The sequence below is a fragment of the Theropithecus gelada genome, chromosome 1 (assembly GCF_003255815.1).
Source record: "Theropithecus gelada isolate Dixy chromosome 1, Tgel_1.0, whole genome shotgun sequence".
In the NCBI taxonomy this organism is placed as follows: domain Eukaryota; kingdom Metazoa; phylum Chordata; class Mammalia; order Primates; family Cercopithecidae; genus Theropithecus; species Theropithecus gelada.
In genome coordinates, this window is record NC_037668.1 from 186,112,883 (window position 1) to 186,136,164 (window position 23,282).

The window sequence follows — 23,282 nt, forward strand, 5'->3', positions numbered from 1 at the left end:
ATGGAGGGCCACTTTTTGTATTTTATCATTGTTTCTACAGAACTTTTCAGGTTGTTACTAGCTCTACCAAAGATAGTCTTTCTTTTAAAACTCTTCAAATACAGGGCAGGAGGTATCGTTAACATGGTAACAATAACGACTTCCCCAAATTCAAAACAAGGATCACCATCAAAACAAAACAATCAGGTGGAGTACATGGATACTGATCACTATTTCTGACAACCTGTTTTTTCCCATATGAAGGATCTGCTACTGCATTAAAACATTAAAATCTATGCCTATGTGCAACTTTCTATCTCAAAATTTAAAATTCAGGCAAATTCCAATTCATATATTGTGACATTGGATGTTGAGCGGCATTTAAAAGGCGGCGGAGGAAAATACTGCTAACTTCCAAAACATAAAGCTTTTTAAATCTCTCCCCAAATTATCTGTGAATAAACCGGTAGACTACCTTCAGCAACCGCTAGACTAGAGTAGATCAAAGTTTTCCCTATACTTGAGAATGTGATCCCCACCGAAAAGGAACAGAAACTGATCATCCTTGCCACTGGAGTCAGTCCCCGGAATCTCCCCAAATATGCCTGATCGCCAAATGAAGAAGGGACACTTCTCCGGGGAGCAAAGGCTAGAAGTATCTTACCTCTCTGCAGGCTAGAGGAGGGGCAGAGGAGGCGGGAGGACACTGGCAGGTAAGGAAGGAAATTCCGTCTTCAGCAGGCACTGGTGGGACCCGAAACCTAGGTCCCCCAAAAGCTTCAGAACCCAGGGAGGTTCCCCGAGGGGGACGCCAAGCAGGGCTAAAACTCTCCGCGCCCGGCCCCGCCTCTCTCGCCGCCACCGGGGACCCGGGACCGCGGACAGAGACAGTTGAGGGTGAGCGAGACTCCGCGGTCCCAGCCAGGTCCTACCGGAGCTCACCTGAGAGTGTCGCCTCCGCCCTCGGCTCCCACGGTGCATCCCGCGGGAGCTGGCGGAGGGTGCAGTGACGCCGCCCCGACCGGCCCCAGGGCTGCCCGGCCTGGCCTCCCCGCTCCGGGGACGCACCGGGTGCCCGCCTCGCACCGGCTCCGGGGATCCGCCGGTCCGCTGGCAAGGAAGACAAGGCGAAAAGGCTGCCTCCCCTCCCCTAGGGCAAGCCACCCCCCGAGCTGCGGCTCTCTGCAGTTCCCTCTGGCGCAGGTCTGGCCCCGCTCCCCCGCCCGGGAGTCACTTAGGCAGGGGCGGCCCAGTCGCCATTACAGCCCAACAACTGACACGGAGGAGGAGCGGCGCCAGCGGCAGTGGCTGTGGCGGCGGCGCGGGGCAGGGCGGGAACAGTCGGGCCCAGGCAAACCTCGCGAGAACTGTCCTGAGACAGTGCCACAGAAATGCCAACCTTCGGTTAGGGCCATGTTGAGTGTGGCCGAAAGGTGGGAGCGAGATAAAACAAGGAGCGGAACCGCGAGGAAGCCATGTTTGGCGTGGCGAAGTTTAAACTCGTAGGACTCGGGAGGAGCCAAGGTATATCCGCAGAAGAGACCACCCCTGCCCTTTCCCTTTGACGCTCATTGGGCCTTTTGGCTGCGCATTTCACCCCGGGCTGAGAAAACAAGCTGGGGATTTGACAAGAATGAACTCAAAAGTCTGGAAACGGCAGCTTCTGAGAGTTTACAATGTTTCACCAATTGTCGTCCAAATAAATCGTCACCCCTGTCAGAGTAGTTGCAGCTCTGCGGTTACCCACTACTGTCACTGTGGCCGTTTTATTCGCGAGGGTTACAGTTCTGTTTAACATGCACTCTTAATGACTTAAGACTCCACGCAAGTAAAACGGAGTTTCCTCCCATTAAGTATTGACTTTGCTGTAACAGTGCTTTGAGAGGCCCTCTGTGGCCAACATGTCTTCTCATATCTTTGTCCTTATTTCCCAATCTCCGCGTGGTGAAATCATCTGTCAAGACTTGGCTGAAAGGACCTCTCTTCTGCAAATAATGCCACCTTCCACTAGGTGCTCACTGCACACAGACTCGCCCATCACTTCTGTCCACCCTCTGAACTCCGATAGTTATTTACCCAGAGATTGTTTCTCATCAAGTGTCTTGAAGACGTTAAGGTCTCTTTTATCTCTCTATGCCCCAAAATGGCCTAGCACAGTGACTAGGACATTGTAGGTGCTCAATAAATGTTTGTCAAATATCAATGACAGCAGGAGGCAGTAATGATCCCTCTTTGTAGGGCCTACAGCTATACCTGAATGGGATGTACAGCAGTCCTGTATACGTGTAAAATGTCTCCAGGAAGCTGCACTGGAGGGGACAGGAAATGTGGGTAATCGTATGGTGCAAGTGGTAGCAAAAAAGACAACATAAGGAAAATGTTATTTAGATTTTGCCCAGTCTTGCTGTTTAAAGCCCTGTGTTAGAGGCTTTTCATGCGTTATTTTACTGAATGTAAACAACCACCTTATTAAATATACTCACTTTTTTAAAACGAAGAAACACGTACTGGCCGGTCACGGTGGCTCACGCCTATAATCTGAGCACTTCGGGGGGCCGAGGCGGGTGGATCACGAGGTCAGGAGTACAAGACCAGCCTGGCCAAGATGATGACACCCCGTCTCTACTAAAAATACAAAAATTAGCTGGGCGTGGTAGCGAGTGCCTGTAATCCCAGCTACTCGGGAGGCTGAGGCAGGAGAATCGCTTGAACCTGGGGTGCTGAGGTTGCAGTGAGTCGAGATCGCACCACTGCACTCCAGCCTGGGCTGTTAACAGAGTGAGACTCCCTTTAAAAAAAAAAAAAAGAGGCCGGGCGCGGTGGCTCAAGCCTGTAATCCCAGCACTTTGGGAGGCCGAGGCGGGTGGATCACAAGGTCAGGAGATCGAGACTATCCTGGCTAACATGGTGAAACCCCGTCTCTACTAAAAATACAAAAAACTAGCCGGGCGCGGTAGCGGGCGCCTGTAGTCCCAGCTACTCGGGAGGCTGAGGCGGGAGAATGGCGTGAACCCGGGGGGCGGAGCTTGCAGTGAGCCGAGATCGCGCCACTGCACTCCAGCCTGGGAGACACAGTGAGACTCCGTCTCAAAAAAAAAAAAAAAAAAAAAAAAAAAAGAAAGAAAGATAAAAGAAAAGAAAAGGAAAGAGAAATAAGTACTGAAAAAGCTAAGTAATTTGCCCAATTTTATACCATCAATCAGAGGGAGATACAAGATTTGGGATCTCCTTTACCCCAAAAGCCCGTTTATACTTTTTCAGCCCCATGCTATCCCCTTGGCAACAGAGAAAACACTAAAGTTCTGTCACTGTGCTTGGAGCAGGGTTACCCTAGTATCAGCCTCTGCACAATTTCTACTTCTTATACCTTGTGTTGGTCCGTCTTCTCCTTGCCTCCTAAATTCCCCAAGCACATCAATGTCTTTCTTTTCTAATATCCTGTTACTCTTGTGTTTACCCTACAGATTGGCCCTGAGTCTGTCAAGTTTTGTACTAGTTGCGTATAGTTTCATGAGAGTAATTAATCTCTGGAACAAGATTGGAAGCGTAATGCGAAAAGGTTTTTTGCCTTTCCCAGACGTCTCCACAGTGTTAGGCCAGTAATAGGTGTTCAATATGGCTTCCTATTTCTCCTACTTTTTAGTAGACATTAAGATTGGATTTTTCTTTATATTCTTTGTTGATTACTATGGCCTTGACTCTCACCACTTTTTGGATAACTAGATCTTGGCCCTAGACTAAATCTCCAATTACCTGTTACCTATCTTCACATAGATACAGAAGCCACCAGCACTTTCAGCTCCCAAATTAAGCTTATCATTTTTCCTCTCCTGAGTCTTACACGGCCAGCTCCTCCTCTTTTCCCCTGTATTTCTGTTCATGGCTGTCACAGAACACTCTTCTGAGAACTAAGAGGACCAAAGTTTCAGAAATATTACATACTCCTCCGTATGCCTTGCTCCCACCCAGTCAGTTATTAAGTCTCTAAATACCATTGATGCATATTTCTTATATGTACTTCCCTTTTGTCCAGTTGCACCACTGCCCTCCTAATTTAGACTCTCATTTCTACTGCCCAAATGATTATAGTAGTATTTCCACAGTTCAGCTTGACTTTTATCTCTACCATGTCTCTACCTGCCAAGGTAAGTAAAAACTTTTCGCCTCAGCCATCAAGGCTTTTCTCAGTATGGCACCAACCTAACTTTCCATCTCCCTGAAGTAAGACAGCACAATAAAGTAAAAAGGGCAGGAATGTAACATCAGAAAGACTCTTATGCAAATCTTGGCTCTATCACTTACTTGCCCTATGACCCTCAAGAACCTCAATCTTCTCGTCTATATCAAGGTCAATGATATTTACCCTGTAGGATTGTCTTAAAGATTAGAAATAATATCTGTCAAGAGCTTGACATTAAAAGACAGAAATAAACAGTAGCTAATGTCACGAAATGGGAAGTGATACACTGATTGAGAATGTTACATTCAAACCACACTGGATCTGAGAAACAACCTGTTCATTCCTACCTCTAGGCCTTTGTTCCCTAACCTGGAACACATCTTACCCCAGTTCTCAATTTCTGCTACATTCTCTAAGTGCCAACTGAGAACTTAACTACTACAGAAAAAAATCCTTGATTGCTCATACTTTCCAGATGCTCTTCCACCCCTGAACTGTGTGATGCTGTGTCTCCTGCTTAGAGCGGTATCTACTATCAATAGTTCTCCTTGTGTCTTATACCTCATGATCATGTTAGATTCTAAGGACCTTTGTCTCCTACGTAGTGGATTAAAAGCATGAATTCTACAAATAGCGAGTGACATCATTATATCGCCAAAGCTGTATCTGTCTATTAATTCATTGTCTAGAGATCAATATCAAATTTTGCATTCTCAGGAAAGAAAACATAACTATTCATCTAGAATTTAAATTCTGGGTTTAAACCTTAGCTGAGGCCGGGTGCGGTGGCTCACCCCCATAATCCCAGCACTTTGGGAGGCCAGGGTGGGTGGATCACTTGAAGGCAGGAGTTTGAGACCAGACTGGCCAACATAATGAAACCCCATCTCTACCAAAAATACAAAAAATTAGCCAGGCATGGTGGTGAACGCCTGTAGTCTCAGCTGCTTGGCAGGCTGAGGCACGAGAATTGCTTGAACCCAGGAGGCACAGGATGCAGCAAGCCAAGATTGCACCACTGCATTCCAGCCTGGCTGACGGAGTGAGACTCTGTCTCAAATAAATAAATAAATAAATAAATAAATACATACATACATACATAAAGCCTGGCTGAACCACTTACTAGCCATATAACTTTAGTCAGGGTACTTAACCTCTTCGTGACTCAGTTTCCACTTGTGTACAGTGGAGATTGCAATGGTGCCTACCTCATTGGGTTGTGTAAGTATTAAAAAAAATAACACATGTAGAATATAAAATGTGTTCAGAATATACAAATATACAGAGACAGAAGGTAGGTAAGTGATTGCCTGGGACTGGGAAGTGGAATAGACATAGGGGAGGGGAGGAGAAATGGGAAATGACTACTAGTGGTTATGGAGTTTCCTTTTATTTTGAGAGGGAGTCTCGCTCTGTCGCCCAGGCTGGAGTGCAATAATACGATCTCAGCTCACTGCAACCTCCATCTCCCAGGTTCAAGCAATTCTTCCACTTCAGCTTCCTGAGTAGCTGGGATTACAGGCACCCACCATCATGCCATATGAATTTTTGCATTTTTGTAGAGACAAGGTTTCACCATGTTGGACAGGCTGGTCTTGAACTCCTGACCTCAGGTGATCCGCCTGCCTCAGCCTTCCAAAGTGCTGGGATTACAGGCATGAGCAGGCATGAGCCACCGTGCCTCGTCTTTCTTTTTCTTTTCTTTTTTTCTAGACAGAGTTTCGCTCTTGTTATCCAGGCTGGAGTGCAATGGTACGATCTCGGCTCACTGCAACCTCTGCCTCCTGAACTCAAGTGATTCTCCTGCCTCAGCCTCCCCAAGTAGCTGGGATTACAGGCATGCACCACCATGCCCAGCTAATTTTGTATTTTTAGTAGAGATGAAGTTTCTCCATGTTGGTCAGGCTGGTCTCGAACTCCCAACCTCAGGTGATCCGCCCGCCTCAGCCTCCCAAAGTGTTGGGATTACAGGCGTGAGCCACTGCGCCTGGCCCCGGAGTTTCTTTTTTATGTGATGAAAATGTTCTAAAATTGATAGTGGCAACGGTCGCACAACTCTGTGAACATACTAAGACCCATTGAATTGTATGCTTTAAGTGGGTGAATTGTATGATATGTGAAGTATATATCAATAAACCTGTGTTGAAAAAGAAATAACACATGTGAAGGACATATAGTTGGCACATAATAGGTGCTGAAAAATGTTGCTTCTTTTTACTATTTTTAATACACTGAATCAGTGCCTTGCATATAGTTAGGTATTCAATATTTGTTGAATTAAATTTATTTGTTGAATTTAAATTCTAGGTGAATAGTGATGTTTTCTTTCCTGGGAATGCAAAATTTGATATTGATCTCTAGACAACAAACTAAGAAATGGCAGATACAGCTTTGGTGCTGTAATTATGTCATTCACTATTTGTAGTTCATTGAATAAAATTATGTGTCAGGATTAACTAAAGGCATTCCTAAGGAAATGTCAAGCCTAGATGCCAAATCTGGTCTATAATCTTGTCTGCCACGTTTTCAATAATAAATTCAAGCAGAACAAATTTCCCTTTCATTTTAAAACGCTATGCAGATACCAAGTTTAGGGATAGGTTTTCTGGTTACTTTTATTTTTTCTAGAGTCGGTCTTTTGGCTTAGTCTTGCACTTTTCTAGGGGATGTGTTATTCTGCTGGGCAGAATTATGAAAAAACTAAAATTTATCAAAAATAAATGTCTTTGATAAGAAAATAGGCATAACCATCTATCTTCATGTATATAAATATTTGTGTATATATATGTGAGTATGAGTACATGAGCACACAGCCAAGGAAATATTGATCATAGAAACCTCTGTGATATCAAATCCAGAAAGAAAAAAACAAAAAGGCATATCTACAAAGGCAGCATTTAACCATATTTGACTACAATTGAAAGTTAAAAATTGAAATTTTTGAGTGAGGTCCCAAAACAAACTGATAGCAGCAACCAGAGTAAGTTGTGAGACAGGCGCACAAGATGCACATTTTTAAAATTAATGTAAATATATTCAATATTTAATATAAAAGACAACAGACATTTATGTCTTGCGCCATAGTTGGTATACGCTTACAGATGCTTGCACCATAAAAGTTATTTTTAAAATCACTTAAAAAATGTTTTTGCCATGTTTATTCACAGGTATCTCTTGGAAGTTCTTTACCATTCATCTTACTGCTGTCCAAATAGAAATAGTACAATCTGGTTTTTTTTCTTTGATACTACATCTTAGGAAATGATCCCGTCTGCTATTCAGTGTTGTATATAAGAGTGCTTGTGTGTTTTTAGTTTAGGTGTAAATGTTTAAAACTACCAGATTTTTTTAAAGGAAGTTATTCACAATAGCCTCATTCATCTTAAAGAGTTTTATAATTAAAAATTGATGCTAAGGTTAACTCTATATAAACATAAGATATAGTTACCTAAAAATGTATTTCAATGTATTGCATATTTTTTATTTTATTTTTTAATTTTTATTGTACTTTATGTTCTAGGGTACATGTGCACAATGTGCAGGTTTGTTTCATATGTATACATGAAGATGCACATTATAATTATTTTTATTTTTTAGAGTAGGTCTTACTCTGTCACCCAGGCTGGAGTACAGGGGCACGGTCACAGCTCACTGCAATCTCAACCTCTGGAGCTCAGGTGATCCTCCTACCTCAGTCTCCCCAGTAGCTGGGACTACATGCACAACACCTGGCTAATTTTTGTATTTTTGCAGAGACGAGGTCTTGCCATGTTGCCCAGGTTGGTCAAGATGCACTTTTTTTCTTTGATACAGAGCCTTGCTCTGTTGCCCAGGCTGGAGTGCAGTGGCGTGATCTCGGCTCACTGCAACCTCTGCCTCCTGGGTTCAAGCAATTCTCCTGCCCCAGTCTCCCAAGTAGCTGGAACTACAGGTGCACACCATCACACCTGGCAAATTTTTGTATTATTACTAGAGATAGGGTTTCACCATGTTGGGCAGGCTGGTCTCAAGCTTCTGATCTTAAGTGATCTGCCTGGCTTGGCCTCCCAAAGTGCTGGGATGACAGGCGTGAACCACGCGCCTGGCCCTTAAGATGCACATTTTAGGAGGAGATATATGAGACCAAGTATGTGATTCTTGAACCTCCTCATGCAAGACCCTTCAACCTGGTCACTGATATGAAAGGATGGAGAAATTGTACATTCAAAGGGTTTGACAGGAAGATTTCTTTGGATAGGCTGTGGGGTGTGGAGGTGGCTTCTTCCTTAAGCTCGTAATAGGGGCATTGAGAAGACAATATGGAGAGCTTGATGCGTGGGCCAGAATCTGAAAGGCAGAGTAGCCTGTAACTGGATTCAGGCCTGAAAAAGGCACAGCAACCTTGATAGCAGAGTAGAGGATGGTGGCAGGGAAGGTAAGTGTTGCTGCTCTGAAATGGGAGTTAGGCCAGCCGCAGTGGCTCATGCCTGTAATCCCAACACTTTAGCAGGCCGAGGTGGGCGGATCACTTGAGCCCAGAGTTCGAGACCAGCCTGGGCAACATGATGAAACTTTGTCTCTACAAAAAATTAGCTGGGCCTGGTGGCACGGGACTGTAGTCCCAGCTACTCAAGAGGCTGAGGTGGGGAGATCACTTGAGCCCAGGAGGTTGAAGCTGCAGTGAGTCATGACTGTGCCACTACACTCCAGCCTGGGTGACAGAGTGAGACCCTGTCACCAAAAAAAGAGAATAGGCATTTTCCTAAAGAAGAAGAAGAAGGAGGAGGAGGAGGATATTAAAATCCCAGCACTTTGGAAGTCCAAGGTGGATGGATCACCTAAGTCAGGAGTTCAAGACCAGCCTAGCCAACATGGCAAAACCCTGTCTCTACTAAAAATACAAAAATTAACTGGGCATGGTGGTGGGCGCCTATAATGCCAGCTAGTCAGGAGGCTGAGGCAGGGAGAATTGTTTAAACTCAGAAGGTGGAGGTTGCAGTGAGCCAAGATTGCGCCACTGCACTCTAGCCTGGGTAACAGAGCCAGACTCTGTCTCAAAAAAAAAAAAAAAAAAATTAAAATTGAAGGAATCCCCCTAAGGAGGTAGCCTACCAGCATGAGTGGACCTCAGAGAAAGAGGAATATTTGGCTACGGGACACTGGGAATGGCCACCCAAAGGAGAGGCAATATACACATCCAGAGAGTTGTAGCTGCAGAGGCTGAGCAGGAAAATCTTTAAAGAACCCAGGACCTCTAAGAGAAACAATGGGCTTTACCCATCTACCAAGCCTGAGACAAAGCCACCTTACAACAGTACCAGTCACGTAAGAATGTTCTTGTCTCCCTTACGGCTCTTCCCTGACTCCCCAGTTCCCTGCCTTCCACCCTGGGCAGGGTAGGGATCATAATTAGCAAACCTGAGGAAAGGGATATAGTCCAGATAGGAAAAGAGAAAAGAAGGACCATGCCTGACTTCGTGGAAGGAGGCAGCACTACTGCAGGAAGTCCTAGATCCAAAAGGATAGAAGTTGTACCTTTGTGTAAAGATTAAAATGTTGATTCATATACTGGGCTGAATATTTTTTACTGAATTAATGCTGTGTTTGCAAGCTAATGTGATATAAGACTTTTATTAACTACAATGGATGAGAAAAGTCATGGGGCTAGCGTAAGTTTTTGTGCAGGAGTAAAAGGAATTTCCCCACTAAGGACAGTGGGAGAAGAAAATAAAGTTGCTTCTATTATTACACCCCTGAGTCTTGTTTAGTCGCATGCATGAATAATGACCTTTACCAAAGACATAACCTTTACCAAAAGGAAGGATTCTTTGTTTGTTTGTTTTGAGACAGGGTCTCACTCTGTTGTCCGGCGTGGGGTGCAGTCGCGCAGTCAGCTAATTTTTGTATTTCTTGTAGAGATGGAGTGTCGCGGTGTTACCTAGGCTGGTCTTGAACTCCTGGGATTAAGGAGTCCTCCTGCACTGGCCTCCCAAAGTGTTGGGATAACAGGCATGAGCCACTGCAACTGGCCAGAAAAGAAGGATTCTGAGAGAACCTGAGCCAGGAAAAAGTAACGGTAGAGGTAGAAAAGCAGAAAGCCAGTCATAGAAGCATAACATTCCACAGGCAAGAATGAAATGATAAAAGGAGAAAGAAATAGGAAAAAGAGATTAAAAAGCAATAAGCAAACATGGTTTACCTTTGAAACATTGAATAAAAGGAAGAAATGAATAAAGAAAAATTGAAGATTAGCAGCAAAAGTCCAGAAAAGTTCAATGCTTATAAAAACACTAAAAACCATTTTATCTTATTTTATCTTATCTTATCTGACTTTATTTTATTTTATATTTTTTTGAGACAGGGTCTAGCTCTGTCCCCCAGGCTGGAGAGCAGGGGCATGATCTTGGCTCACTGAAACCTCCCAGGCTCAAGCTATCCTCTCACCTAGGCTTCCTGAGTAGCTGGGACTACAGGCGTATGCCACCACACCCGCCTAGTTTTTGTATTTTTTGTAGAGATGGGTTATCACTTCATTGACCAGGCTTGTCTCAAACTCCTGAGCTCAAGTGATCCACCCTCCTCAGCCTCCCAAATTGCTGGGATTACAGACATGAGTCATTGCATCTGGCCTTATATTTTTTTTGACACAGGGTTTCACTCTATGGGCCAGGCTGGAGTGGCATGATCACAGCTCACTGTAACCTCAAACTCCTTGGACTCAAGTGATCCTCCCATCTCAGCCTCCCAAGTGGCTGGGACCACAGGTACATGCCACCACACCTGGCTAATTTTTATATATTTAGTAGATATCAGGTCACATTGCCCAGGCTGGTCTTAAACTCTGGGCCCAAGCTATTCTCCCACCTCCACCTTCAAAAGTGCTAGAATTATAGGCATGAGTGGCCACCATGCCCAGCCTAAAAACTAGTTTCTGAAAAATGGCAAGATGCTTTATATCATTAACAATCAAGGAAAGAGAAAATAAAACCATACTGAGAAGCCACTTGATGCTTTTATCAGAGTTTAAGCCAAACTTTATATCCAGATTTGCAAAATTTAAAAGGTCTAATGATATTACATGTTGGCAAAGATGTGAAACAATGGGAGTTTTTAATTCACTTCTGATGGCTGTGTAAGTTGGTACAATGATTTTATAAAACATTTTGGAAATATGCAGTAAAATTGAAGATATGCCCATGACCCAACAATTTCATTCAAAATAATCCACATTCTCAAACTCTTTGTTACTAGACCAATAAGATAAAGAGCTCATGCAAGGATGTAAGTCAACTATGTCCCTAAACATACTATTTAGAGATGAGCTGACTTTTTTTTTTTTGAGATGGAGTCTCGCTCTGTCACCCAGGCTGGAGTGCAGCGGCGTGATCTTGACTCACTGCAAGCTCCGCCTTCCGGGTTCACACCATTCTCCTGCCTCAGCCTCCTGAGTAGCTGGGACTACAGGTGCCTGCCACCACGCCTGACTAACTTTTTGTATTTTTAGTAGAGACGGGGATTCACCATGTTAGCCAGGCTGGTCTCGATCTCCTGACCTCGTGATTTTTAGTAGAGACGGGGATTCACCATGTTAGCCAGGCTGGTCTCGATCTCCTGACCCGCCTTGGTCTCCCAAAGTGCTGGGATTACAGGCATGAGCCACCACGCCCAGCTAAGCTGACATTTTTTAAGATAAGACTTCCTTAATGAAGGAGACAGTATGATGATATATATTCTTACACAAACTTCTTATCTCACTGCAGACTTGGATTAAATGGTTCACTGCCATAAGAAACTCACCCAGATGCACAAGGAGACAAGTACCAGGAATTTTACAGAAGCATCGTTTATAATAGCAAAAATGGGAAATAACATGGCCATCAATAGAAGAATGGGTAGTAAACTGAGGAATATTCATATAATGAAAGACCAAGAAACAGTGAAAATAAGTTTAAGGATGTATCACATAAATATAATTTTTATTTATTTTATTTTTTATTATACTTTATGTTCTAGAATACATGTGCACAATGTGCAGGTTTGTTACATATGTATACATGTGCCATGTTAGTGTGCTGCACCCATTAACTTGTCATTTACATTAGGTATATCTCCTAATGCTAGTCCTCCCTGCTTCCCCCACCCCGCAACAGGCCCCGGTGTGTGATGTTCCCCTTCCTGTGTCCAAGGGTTCTCATTGTTCAATTCCCACCTATGAGTGAGAACATGCAGTGTTTGGTTTTCTGTTCTTGCAATAGTTTGCTGAGAATGATGGTTTGCAGCTGCATCCATGTCCCTACAGAGGACGTGAACTCATCCTTTTTTATGGCTGCATAGTATTCCATGGTGTATATGTGCCACATTGTCTTAATCCAGTCTGTCCTTGATGGACAGTTGGATTGGTTCCAAGTCTTTGCTATTGTGAATAGTGCTGCAATAAACATACGTGTGCATCTGTCTTTATAGTAGCATGATTTATAATCCTTTGGGTATATACCCAGTAATGGGATGGCTGGGTCAAATGGTATTTCTAGTTCTAGATCCTTGAGGAGTCGCCACACTGTCTTCCACAATGGTTGAACTAGTTTACAGTCCCACCAACAGTGTAAAAGTGTTCCTATTTCTCCATATCCTCTCTGGCACCTGTTTCCTGACTTTTTAATGATCGCCATCTAACTGGTGTGAGATGGTATCTCATTGTGGTTTTGATTTGCATTTCTCTGATGGCCAGTGATGATGAGCATTTTTTCATGTGTCTGTTGGCTGCATAAATGTCTTCTTTTGAGAAGTGTCTGTTCATATCGTTTGCCCACTTTTTGATGGGGTTGTTTGTTTTTTTCTTGTAAATTTGATTGAGTTCTTTGTAGATTCTGGATATTAGCCCTTTGTCAGATGAGTAGATTGCAAAAATTTTCTCCCATTCTGTAGGTTGCCTGTTCACTCTGATGGTAGTTTCTTTTGCTGTGCAGAAGCTCTTTAGTTTAATTAGATCCCATGTGTCACTTTTGGCTTTTGTTGCCATTGCTTTTGGTGTTTTAGACATGAAGTCCTTGCCCATGCCTATGTCCTGAATGGTATTGCCTGGGTTTTCTTCTAGGGTTTTTATGGTTTTAGGTCTAACATTTTAATATCTAATCCATCTTGAATTAATTTTTGTATAAGGTGTAAGGAAGGGATTCAGTTTCGGCTTTCTACATATGGCTAGCCAGTTTTCCCAGCACCGTTTATTAAATAGGGAATCCTTTCCCCATTTCTTGTTTTTGTCAGGTTTGTCAAAGATCAGAGGGTTGTAGATGTGTGGTATTATTATTTCTGAGGCCTCTGTTCTGTTCCATTGGCCTATATATCTGTTTTGGTACCAGTACCATGCTGTTTTGGTTACTGTAGCCTTGTAGTATAGTTTGAAGTCAGGTAGCATGATGCCTCCAGCTTTGTTCTTTTGGCTTAGGATTGTCTTGGCAATGTGGGCTCTTTTTTGGTTCCATGTGAACTTTAAAGTAGTTTTTTCCAATTCTGTGAAGAAAGTCATTGGTAGCTTAATGGGGATGGCATTGAATCTATAAATTACCTTGGGAAGTATGGCCATTTTCACAATCACATAAATATAATTTTTAAAAAGCACGTTGCAGGCCAGACGTAGTGGCTCACGCCTGTAATCCCAGAACTTTGGGAGGCCGAGGTGGGTGGATCATCTGAGGTCGGGAGTTTGAGACCAGCCTGACCACCATGGAAAAACCCCATCTCTACTAAAAATACAAAAAATTAGCCGGGTGTGGTGGTGCATGCCTATAGTACCAGCTACTCAGGAGGCTGAGACAGGAGAATCGCTTGAATCCGGGAGGCCAAGGTTGACATGAGCCAAGATCACACCATTGCACTCCAGCCTGGGCAACAAGAGCAAAACTCCATCTCAAAAACAAACAAACAAACAAAAACAAAAACAAAAATTAGCTGGGTGTGGTGGTGGGTGCCTGTAATCCCAGCTATTCGGGAGGCTGAGGCAGGAGAATCACTTGAACCTGGGAGGCAGAGGTTGTAGTGAGCCGAGATCGTGCCACTGCACTCCAGCCTGGTGACAGAGCGAGACTCCATCTCAAAAAATAAAAATAAAAAGCAGTTTGCAGATGGATATATATAGTATGTTCCACTTCCATAAAGCTTAAAAGCATGCACAGTACTGGTATAGATTACTTAGGAACATACACAAATGTAGTAAAAGATTTTTAAGTGCTCAGGAATAAAAAATACTAAATTCAGAAAAGCGATTACCTCCTGAGGGAGCAGAAGAGATTACTATGTGGTAAGGGTGAACACAGGAAGCTTCAACTATGTTGGTAACATTTGATTTCTTAAGCTAGGTGTGGATACACAGATGAGTGTATTATTATCTTTGTAGCTTTTTTATTTTCAAAATCTTAAATAACAAATTTTTAAAATAAAAATAATTAATAGGAATTTTAATATACGTGTGGGGAATGGGCGAAAGAACAGCCAAGAAGGAGGCATAAAGGTTACAAGAAAATAACTTCACTCAGTCGAAATGATATCCCACTGATTTGAGGCTCAAGAAACTTTTCCTCTTTGTAACACTGAACAGACAAGTATAGTTGTTATGTTTTTGAAAGTTTAAGCCAAAATTTATATCTAAGAAAAAATAGCAGCAACTACCTCGAAGGTAAATTAGCAGCAGTTCCAGTAAGAAGTAACTACCCCCTTGGGAATGGTAGGGTAGAATCAATTCTACCTATCCTGGCTCTAAGCTACTTTTTCATACCAATCAAGAGAGGTCATCTTCTTACCTCAACCCAGCCCCTCCTCTACCTAAATTCCTACCAGAGAAAGAGGCTTGGAAAAGCAGAACAGCTGGTTCTAAGTAAAAAGAGACTCAAAGATAATGCTAACATTGTCCAAATTGGGATTCACTCAAGCCAAACGATTAAATTGTCTTAGATGGCAATTTCGTTAATTGCATTCTCATTACATGTTCTTTTATAAAACAGTTTTGTAGCCTTAAGGGGCACATGAAAACTTCTTAGTTTTACATTGAACTTACTTTGTGTGACTTTAAGAAAAAAAAATCAAGATACTAAAATTTAGGGGAATTATGGCCAGGTGCAATGGCTCACACCTGTAATCCCAGCACTTTGGGAGGCTGAGGTGGGTGGGATCACCTGAGGCCAGGAATTTGAGACCAGCCTGGGCAACATGGGGAAATCCCATCTCTACTAAAAATGCAAAAATTAGCCAGGCCTGGTGGTTCCCAGCTGAGGCAGGAGAATTGCATGAACTGGGAGGCAGAGGTTGCAGTGAGCCGAGATTGCACCACTGCACTCCAGCCTAGGCGACAAAGTGAGACGCTATCTCAAAAGTAAATAAATAAATAAAAAATTTAGGGGAATTAAAAACTGGAAATTAAGTTTTTCAAGTATACATCTCTCTGATAATAAAATAACCACTTACAGTGAAAAAAAGAAAAAAAAAGAATGGTTAACAAGTGGATCTACTCAAAAAGCAGAGCATCAAGCATTAGTAACCCTAAATAAATAGAAAATATGTTTTAGAATTTGAAAACATTAGTGAGGCAGATGGTATTTTTCAAAGATGGCTGCACCAGTATATTTCATCCCACATGTTTTTCTTATAATGTGATGTTGACATTTCTGCATTGAGAGATGGGGTCTGAGTTCTCTCTTCCTGAATCTGGGTGGACATTTGTAAAGGCCTCAACCAATAGAAGACATCATGAATGATACAATGTGACCTCAGAAGTTAAGTCATAAAAAAATTCAGATTCTGCTCTGTTTTCTCTTTCTAGGGACAAATGCCTTTGGAATCCTGATCTGACATGAAAAAAGTTCACCTGAAGCTGCCATCCTGGAAGACTATGAGATGGAGATGCCCAAGAAGCCCCAGGTAGTCCTAATCCCAATTGTTTAAGTTTTTCTAGTGTTAACCACCAGACATGTGATGGAGTAAGGACTTCAGATTATTCCAGTTCCCAGCTGTCTTAGTCAGGGTCCTCCAGAGAAGTTATCACATGATTACAGAGGCTGGCAAGTCTGACATCTACAGGGTAGACCAGCAAGTCGGAGACCCATGGAAGTTGATGTTGCAGCTTAAGTCCAAAGGCAATCTGCTGGCAGAATCCTCTCTTCTGTTTCCTCAGTGTGTTTTTACTTAAGAAACTGATTGGATGATCCCCACCCACATTATGGAGGATAATTTACTTTACTCAAAGTTTACTTATTTAAATGTTAATCTCATTTAAAAAATACCTTCAAAGCAACATCCAGACTGGTGTTTAACCAAATATCTGGGTCCCATGACCTTGCTAAATTGACACATAAAATTAACCATTACACCAACCATCGAGCTACCCTGGCTAACACCAACTGGAACAGCAACAAGCTGCTCCGCCAAGTATGCGCAAATTGTAGACTTGTGAGCAAAATATTGTTATTTTAATCCACTAGCTTTCAGGATAATTTGTTATTCAGCATTAGGAGCTAAAAGTGATATTTGTAAACCACAGTCTATTTGTGTATACATTTGTTGTTTCATTCCTTTTTTTTTTTTTTTTTTTTGAGATGGAGTCTCGCCCTGTCGCCCAGGCTGGAGTGCAGTGGCGCCATCTCAGCTCACTGCAAGCTCCGCCTCCCTGGGTCAAGCGATTCTCCTGCCTCAGCCTCCCAAGTAGCTGGGAGTACAGGCGCCGGTCACATGCCTGACTAATTTGTCTGTGTGTGTGTGTGTGTGTGTGTGTGATGGAGTTTCCGCTCTTGTTGCCCAGGCTGGAGTGCAATGGTGCGATCTCGGCTCACCGCAACCTCCACCTCCCGGGTTCAAGTGATTCTCCCGCCTCAGCCTCTCAAGTAGCTGGGATAACAGGTGCCCGCCACCACGCCCAGCTAACTTTATGTAATTTTAGTAGAGACGGGGTTTCACCATGTTGGCCATGTTGGTCTTGAACTCCTGACCTCAGGTGATCCACCCCTCTCGGCCTCCCAAAGTCCTGGGATTACAGGTGTGAGCCACCGTGTCTGGCCTCATTCACTTTTATTTTCACCTTTGTTTTGGGCAGGAAGGACATTAAAACATAATCACTAAAATTGGGAGCCAATCAGAATGGAGCAGAATCAGAGGCCCTCCTTGTTGGACTGGGTGTAAACTCCTTGGTTGTTAGATGTTGGAAGTCAGCAGTTATTTACCAATCAGTGTGGAATTACGTTAATATTTAACAAAACCAGTGCAGGCTAGGTATCAGCTAAGCATGAGGTATGATACCTTATTGTAGTGTTTTCAGTGGGCTTTCGCCCATTTGTTTAATCATCCTAACAGCCTTAGAAGAAAAACACAGCGACTTTGCCTTTGGTGAGAATGCACTGGACAATCTAAGCAGAGTCTGTTTTTCACTGGGCAGATCTCCAGGTATGAGTCTACCTCAACAACATGGTGTTTGTCTCATGATGGATGCTGCTCAGCCCTGAGACAGCAACTCAGCTCAAAGGAATTGCCCTGAGATTTTGAGACTCTGTGGGAGGGCACATGATGGAACCTGTTGCTGATCAGACACCTAAAAAACAAAACACACAAAAAATCATGTAGAATGTACCTTAAAGTTCTTTGAGTATTCAGCCATTCGGAGTCACAGATAAAATACCAGTAAGGAAACAATGTTTGTCTACCACACAGAAAAAGAGAAACTTGAAATTTGAGCTCATCAATGGCTCAGAATCTCACTCTCTTAAATGTGAAGTTAACCTGACCATTATGAAAAGCCATAGCCTAGAACAGAAGAAACTCTAATTAAACAGAGTCTAGTAAAATTAAAACAGGGCCCTTTACCTCATTGGTTTTATTTACAATCTCTTGTTGGTAAATATAAAAACAGATGGGTTCTGCTTTATTGCTAGGTAAAAGTGTATTGCTATCTATGAAAGTCAAGGCATCACTCCAGGAAAAAGATCAGAGAGATCTTCAATCTACATTGTGCCTAAATGAATTTAGCAACAAACAAGCCCAAATAAGCACAAATTCATTTTGGATGGTCTGGGAATTTATTTCCTGACTTTAAAAAAGATCTTAAAATCCACACCCCAAATAATCTATAAATATAATTAACGTTGATTTTGCACAAACCAGATGCTGAAAATGAAATTCTTGTGATAAAATAGCTCAGCATTTATAAGGGCTTAAAACTTTCATATTTCAGTAGCAGGATATTGTTGATCTAACCTACATCTGATTGCAAACATTGTACTCACAATTACTTGCCCTGTGACTCTAGAATAACGAATTTAACCTCTGTGGACTTAGTATTAGCAGGAATTCTAATTTTAAGGTATGTATCTTTTTTGAAGTATAGGATACATCTTGAAGATTTGGTGGAACTATAGAACAAACAGCTAAATCCGTGGTAGCACCTATATTTTCTCTACCACCTTGTTTGAGTTATTGGTTCATAGTGGTTGGGAAAGGTAACTAGGATTTAGGAAGTATATCCTGTAATATGTAAAGATGACATAAAAAGAATAAAGATGCCCTTCACAAAATTAGTTCTTCACAATCAAAACTAAAACAACTTGTTAAATGCAGTGCTGTGCATTTAGCTGACAGTTAATAAAAACTCATTGAATGGGTGGATGAACTAATTCATCCATCAGTGAGATAAACTAGGAGGAACTAGCTGGAAATCCAAGGCAGAACAAATCCATTTCTTAAGTATCTGGTTGTTCAGAACAAAGTAGTTTTGAGGATTAAATTACATATCAGGAATATTGCTTCAGATCCACGTTTCACTTTTGTTGGCTAATCTCTCCTTAAGATTAGTAGTGAAGTGCTCTTGGAATAAAGCCAAGCAATGGAGTTAGTTTCTTCTTTATTTCTGGTAATGTCAAAAGCAAACTGGGATTTAGCAAACCTGAGGCTGGCTTTAAACAAACAAACAAACAAAGACTTAGAATCATAGACTCATTTACTGTAACAGTTGTGAGACAGAAACAATGGGTACATCTTAAAAACATTTAATGCTTGTTTAAAAAAAGCATTGCTGAGTGAAAAAAAATGAAGTTGCTTAAATGATGTTTGTAGTCTGACATTTACATAAATAAAAGCCAAAATAATTCTATGTATATGTACAAATCTATAACAATATATAAAAATGGTAGGCCGGGCGCGGTGGCTCAAGCCTGTAATCCCAGCACTTTGGGAGGCCGAGGCGGGTGGATCACGAGGTCAGGAGATTGAGACTATCCTGGCTAACATGGTGAAACCCCGTCTCTACTAAAAATACAAAAAATTAGCCGGGCACGGTGGCGGGCGCCTGTAGTCCCAGCTACTTGGGAGGCTGAGGCGGGAGAATGGCGTGAACCCGGGAGGCGGAGCTTGCAGTGAGCCGAGATCATGCCACTGCACTCCAGCCTGGGAGACACAGTGAGACTCCGTCTCAAAAAAAAAAAAAAAAAAAAAAAAAAAGGTAAATTCTGGTGGTGGGGAGATGAGGCCAATTTTGATCCATTTAATTGCTGTGATTTGCTTCCATTTTGTTAATTTCCTCAACAAGATTTGTGAATCAGACAACCAATATATTTAAATCTAACTACTAAGTCTTTCCTATTTCACTAAATTACGTTTTATACCTGTTAAGAAAAAGAGTACTTCTGAAATGTGTGATTTAGGAATGTTTTTAAGCTTTAAAAATTATATTTTCCTACATTTAATCTTTACAAACCCTCAAAGATTAGTTTCTTTCAATGTTGAGTATCTTCTTTAATACATTCCCTACGGGGGCTTCCTTTAAATAGTGTAGCTCACAGGCAAGGTAATCACTTTAACTATACAAAGGCAATGCCTTTTTCTTAGAACACTCTTAAAAAGAAGAGTGTCTCTCTTAAGAGCATCTCTCTGTTTTGTTGCTGATTTATAGCCTAATAATACAAATGAAATATGCAATGGGACATCTTATAGCAAGACAGCTGCAATTTTTTAAAAAGCTGAAGGATATGTCAGAATGAGGTTATATGTAATCAAACCAGGTTATATTTTACAAGGGATGAATCACCCTATTTACAGGCAGTGGAAAGTTTTAAACTTTTGACAGGAGATTTTCTGTGGTCCTTCCAAAAATAGAAAAAGGCAGCTGGGTGCCCAGCCTGGGAGAAGACCCTCAGGTTTTAGTGAGACTGACTGACTACTAAAAACACTCCTGGAATCCCAGGACTGAGTGCACCCACCTGTTGAAAAAGGAATGCGAATCTGTGAGCATTTGGTTACAAATCCTACTGCATTAACAGAAAGCCCACAAAATATTATAAAGGGGGAAAAGCAGCTGAAAAACTGTCAGCAGAAATAAGAGTAATGATGAAATGGTAGCTGGTTTTGGAAATACACGTGATTACATGTATTATTAAGCAGGAATTGAAAAACTTGTGCAAAGCAAACATTTAATACAATCTAACATATACTGATCATGTATTTTATTTATTTATTTATTTATTTATTTATTTATTTATTTATTTTTTGAGATGGAGTCTTGCTGTGTCGCCCAGGCTGGAGTGCAGTGGCCGGATCTCAGCTCACTGCAAGCTCCGCCTCCTGGGTTTACGCCATTCTCCTGCCTCAGCCTCCCTAGTAGCTGGGACTACAGGCACCCACCACCTCACCCGGCTAGTTTTTTGTATTTTTAGTAGAGACGGGGTTTCACCATATTAGCCAGGATGATCTCAATCTCCTGACCTCGTGATCCGCCCATCTCGGCCTCCCAAAGTGCTGGGATTACAGGCTTGAGCCACCGCGCCCGGCCTGATCATGTATTAAATGTGTATATATTCTAATTTTCATTATATATAAATATATAATTATATATATAATTATATATAAATGGTTCTAACACATATGTATTTTATATAACACATATATGACAAACACTTGTATAACCTCTAATAACCTCAATACTTTCACATACTTTGTCTTGTTCAATTCTTATCAAAATTGATGATATATTACCATAGTCCTCTTTCACAGATAAGGAAATTTATTGGAAAGGTGAAATGATTTGCTTATGGTCACAAGGTTGGAGAAGTGGTATAGCTAGAATTTGAACCTCCATTTTCTGAATCCAGAATGTATAACTATTCCATTACACCATATGGCTGTGCAAAGTCATTCTAAGAAGGACTGCCTGCATGTCCTATAAACTTCCACATACAAAAATCAAGAACTTGCCTTGAACCCTTGAACTGGGCCAAACTGTACAACTGCCAACCACAACATCCTGGAAAATATTGATGTTGTCCCATAGATCCCATATACTTTGTTCATTCCTTTTCATTTCTTTTTTCTTTTTTCTCCTCTGACTATATTTTCAAATAATCTGTCTTCAAGCTCACTGGTTCTTCTGTTCGATGAATTCTGCTGTTAATGCTTTCTATTGCATTTTTCATGTCATCTATTGTAATTTGTAGCTCCAGGATTTCTGTTTAATTTTTGTGTTTATTGTTTCAATCTCTTTGTTAAGCTTCTCTGATACATTTTTGAATGGATTTTCAGTATTTTCTTGAAGTTCATTGAACTTCCTTAAAACAACTATTTTGAATTTTTTGTTGGAGAGATTACACGTCTCCATCACTTTAGGGTCAATCTCTGTTACCTTATTTTGTCTGTTTGGTGAGTTCATATTTCCCTAAATGCTCTTGATGCCTATGTAGATGCAATGATGTCTGCACATTGAGGGATTAGGTATTTATTTTAGTCTTCACAATCTGGCTTTATCTGTCCCTGTCCTTCTTCAGAGGTCCTTCCAGGGATTCTAAGCAGACTGACTGATGTGTTCCCTTAGGCCTTAGGCTGTGATTACTGCAGCTGTCCCAGCACTAGAAGACACTCTGGGCCCAGGCTTGTCATTAGTCTCATGAGGACTCCAAGGTTGATGGGGCTTTCCAGATGGACCTGGAGAAGATCCAAGGAGGGTACTGGGACTGTGTGGGAACACTGACAAGGGACCTGGATCCAGAAGACTATGTGCCAGTGGCCCAGCAGATCTTTGCACAGACAAGATGAGTCCCCAGTTGCAGTGAAAGAGGCCATTTTCCCATAGCCTTTTGACTTGGGGGAACTCCAGGGCCCTTATCAGTTTCTGTTAGTCCCTTCAGCTCTCATTCACTTAATTGGCTGAAATTTTTCTGGAAGCCCACAAAACTCACATTTCTTTCTTCCAAAAGAGGGAAATGCAATTACTACTGGAAAAAAACTGCTATAGAGGGAACCCTCAAGGAACTCTCTGTACTTTCCATCTCTATATTTTCAGTTCTTTAAAACAAGGAGAAAATATCACTTAGTGAAACATTTCAAGACCTACTTCCTCTCTACTCTGAAAACTTATGGTCCAAATGCACCACAGATATTGGCTATTTTCATTCAGCACAACCAATTAACACACAAATAGATGAAACAAAAAGACTTCCAAATGTTAAACAATTAGATTCCCTTATGCCAGGAACCCATTCAGGGAATCAAACTAATTATTGAGGACTACCTCAAGCAGGGACTAACCATTCCATGCACTAGCCCATGTAATACCCCCATTCTATGAGTACAAAAAACTAATAACCAGGGATGGATATCTGTCCTGGACTTAAGAGCCATCAATAACATTTTAATACCCCATCATCCTGTTGTACCTAGCCTGCATACATTACTATCAGCCATACCACCAGGTAGTCAGGTTTTCACTGTGATTGACCTCTGCAGTGCCTGCCTTCCTTCCTTCCTTCCTTCCTTCCTTCCTTTCTTTCTTTCTTTCTTTCTTTCTTTCTTTCTTTCTTTCTTTCTTTCTTTCTTTCTTTCTTTCTGATCATCCTGGTTGATCCAGCTAGCCAGTATGTTTTTGCCTTCACATGGAAAGGACAACAATATACCTGGACGGTAATGCCTCTGGGGTATGCTGATAGTCCCAAATACTTCTCCCAAGTCTTAAAAACAGACATAGCAGATTTGGCATTTCCTTTGCATTCTGTTCTCGTGAAATATGTGGATGACTTATTACTTTGTTCCTTTACCTTAAAGGCCTCCATAGAGGACAGCCACTGTTGATTAAAGAAATTAGCCACTAAAAGCCATAAAGCTTCAAAAGAGAAGTTACAACTTTCTC

At 41.8% G+C, this 23,282-nt stretch overlaps 1 protein-coding gene and 1 long non-coding RNA gene across 3 annotated transcripts in view; one reads left to right on the top strand and one right to left on the bottom strand.

The window, feature by feature from the left end:
* CEP350 (centrosomal protein 350) overlaps positions 1–1,291 on the bottom strand; it is a 166,567-nt gene extending 165,276 nt beyond the window's left edge. For both annotated transcript variants that reach the window (XM_025394350.1, XM_025394359.1), the window contains exon 1: positions 922–1,291. The gene's annotated coding sequence lies outside the window, so the exon portion shown is untranslated. The remainder of the gene's footprint in view (positions 1–921) is intronic.
* Positions 1,292–1,364: 73 nt separating this feature from the next.
* Positions 1,365–3,201, top strand: LOC112611752. The gene is made up of 2 exons (XR_003116735.1): positions 1,365–2,748; positions 3,049–3,201. It is a non-coding gene; the product is annotated as an uncharacterized LOC112611752 (long non-coding RNA).
* The last annotated feature ends 20,081 nt before the right edge of the window (positions 3,202–23,282 follow it).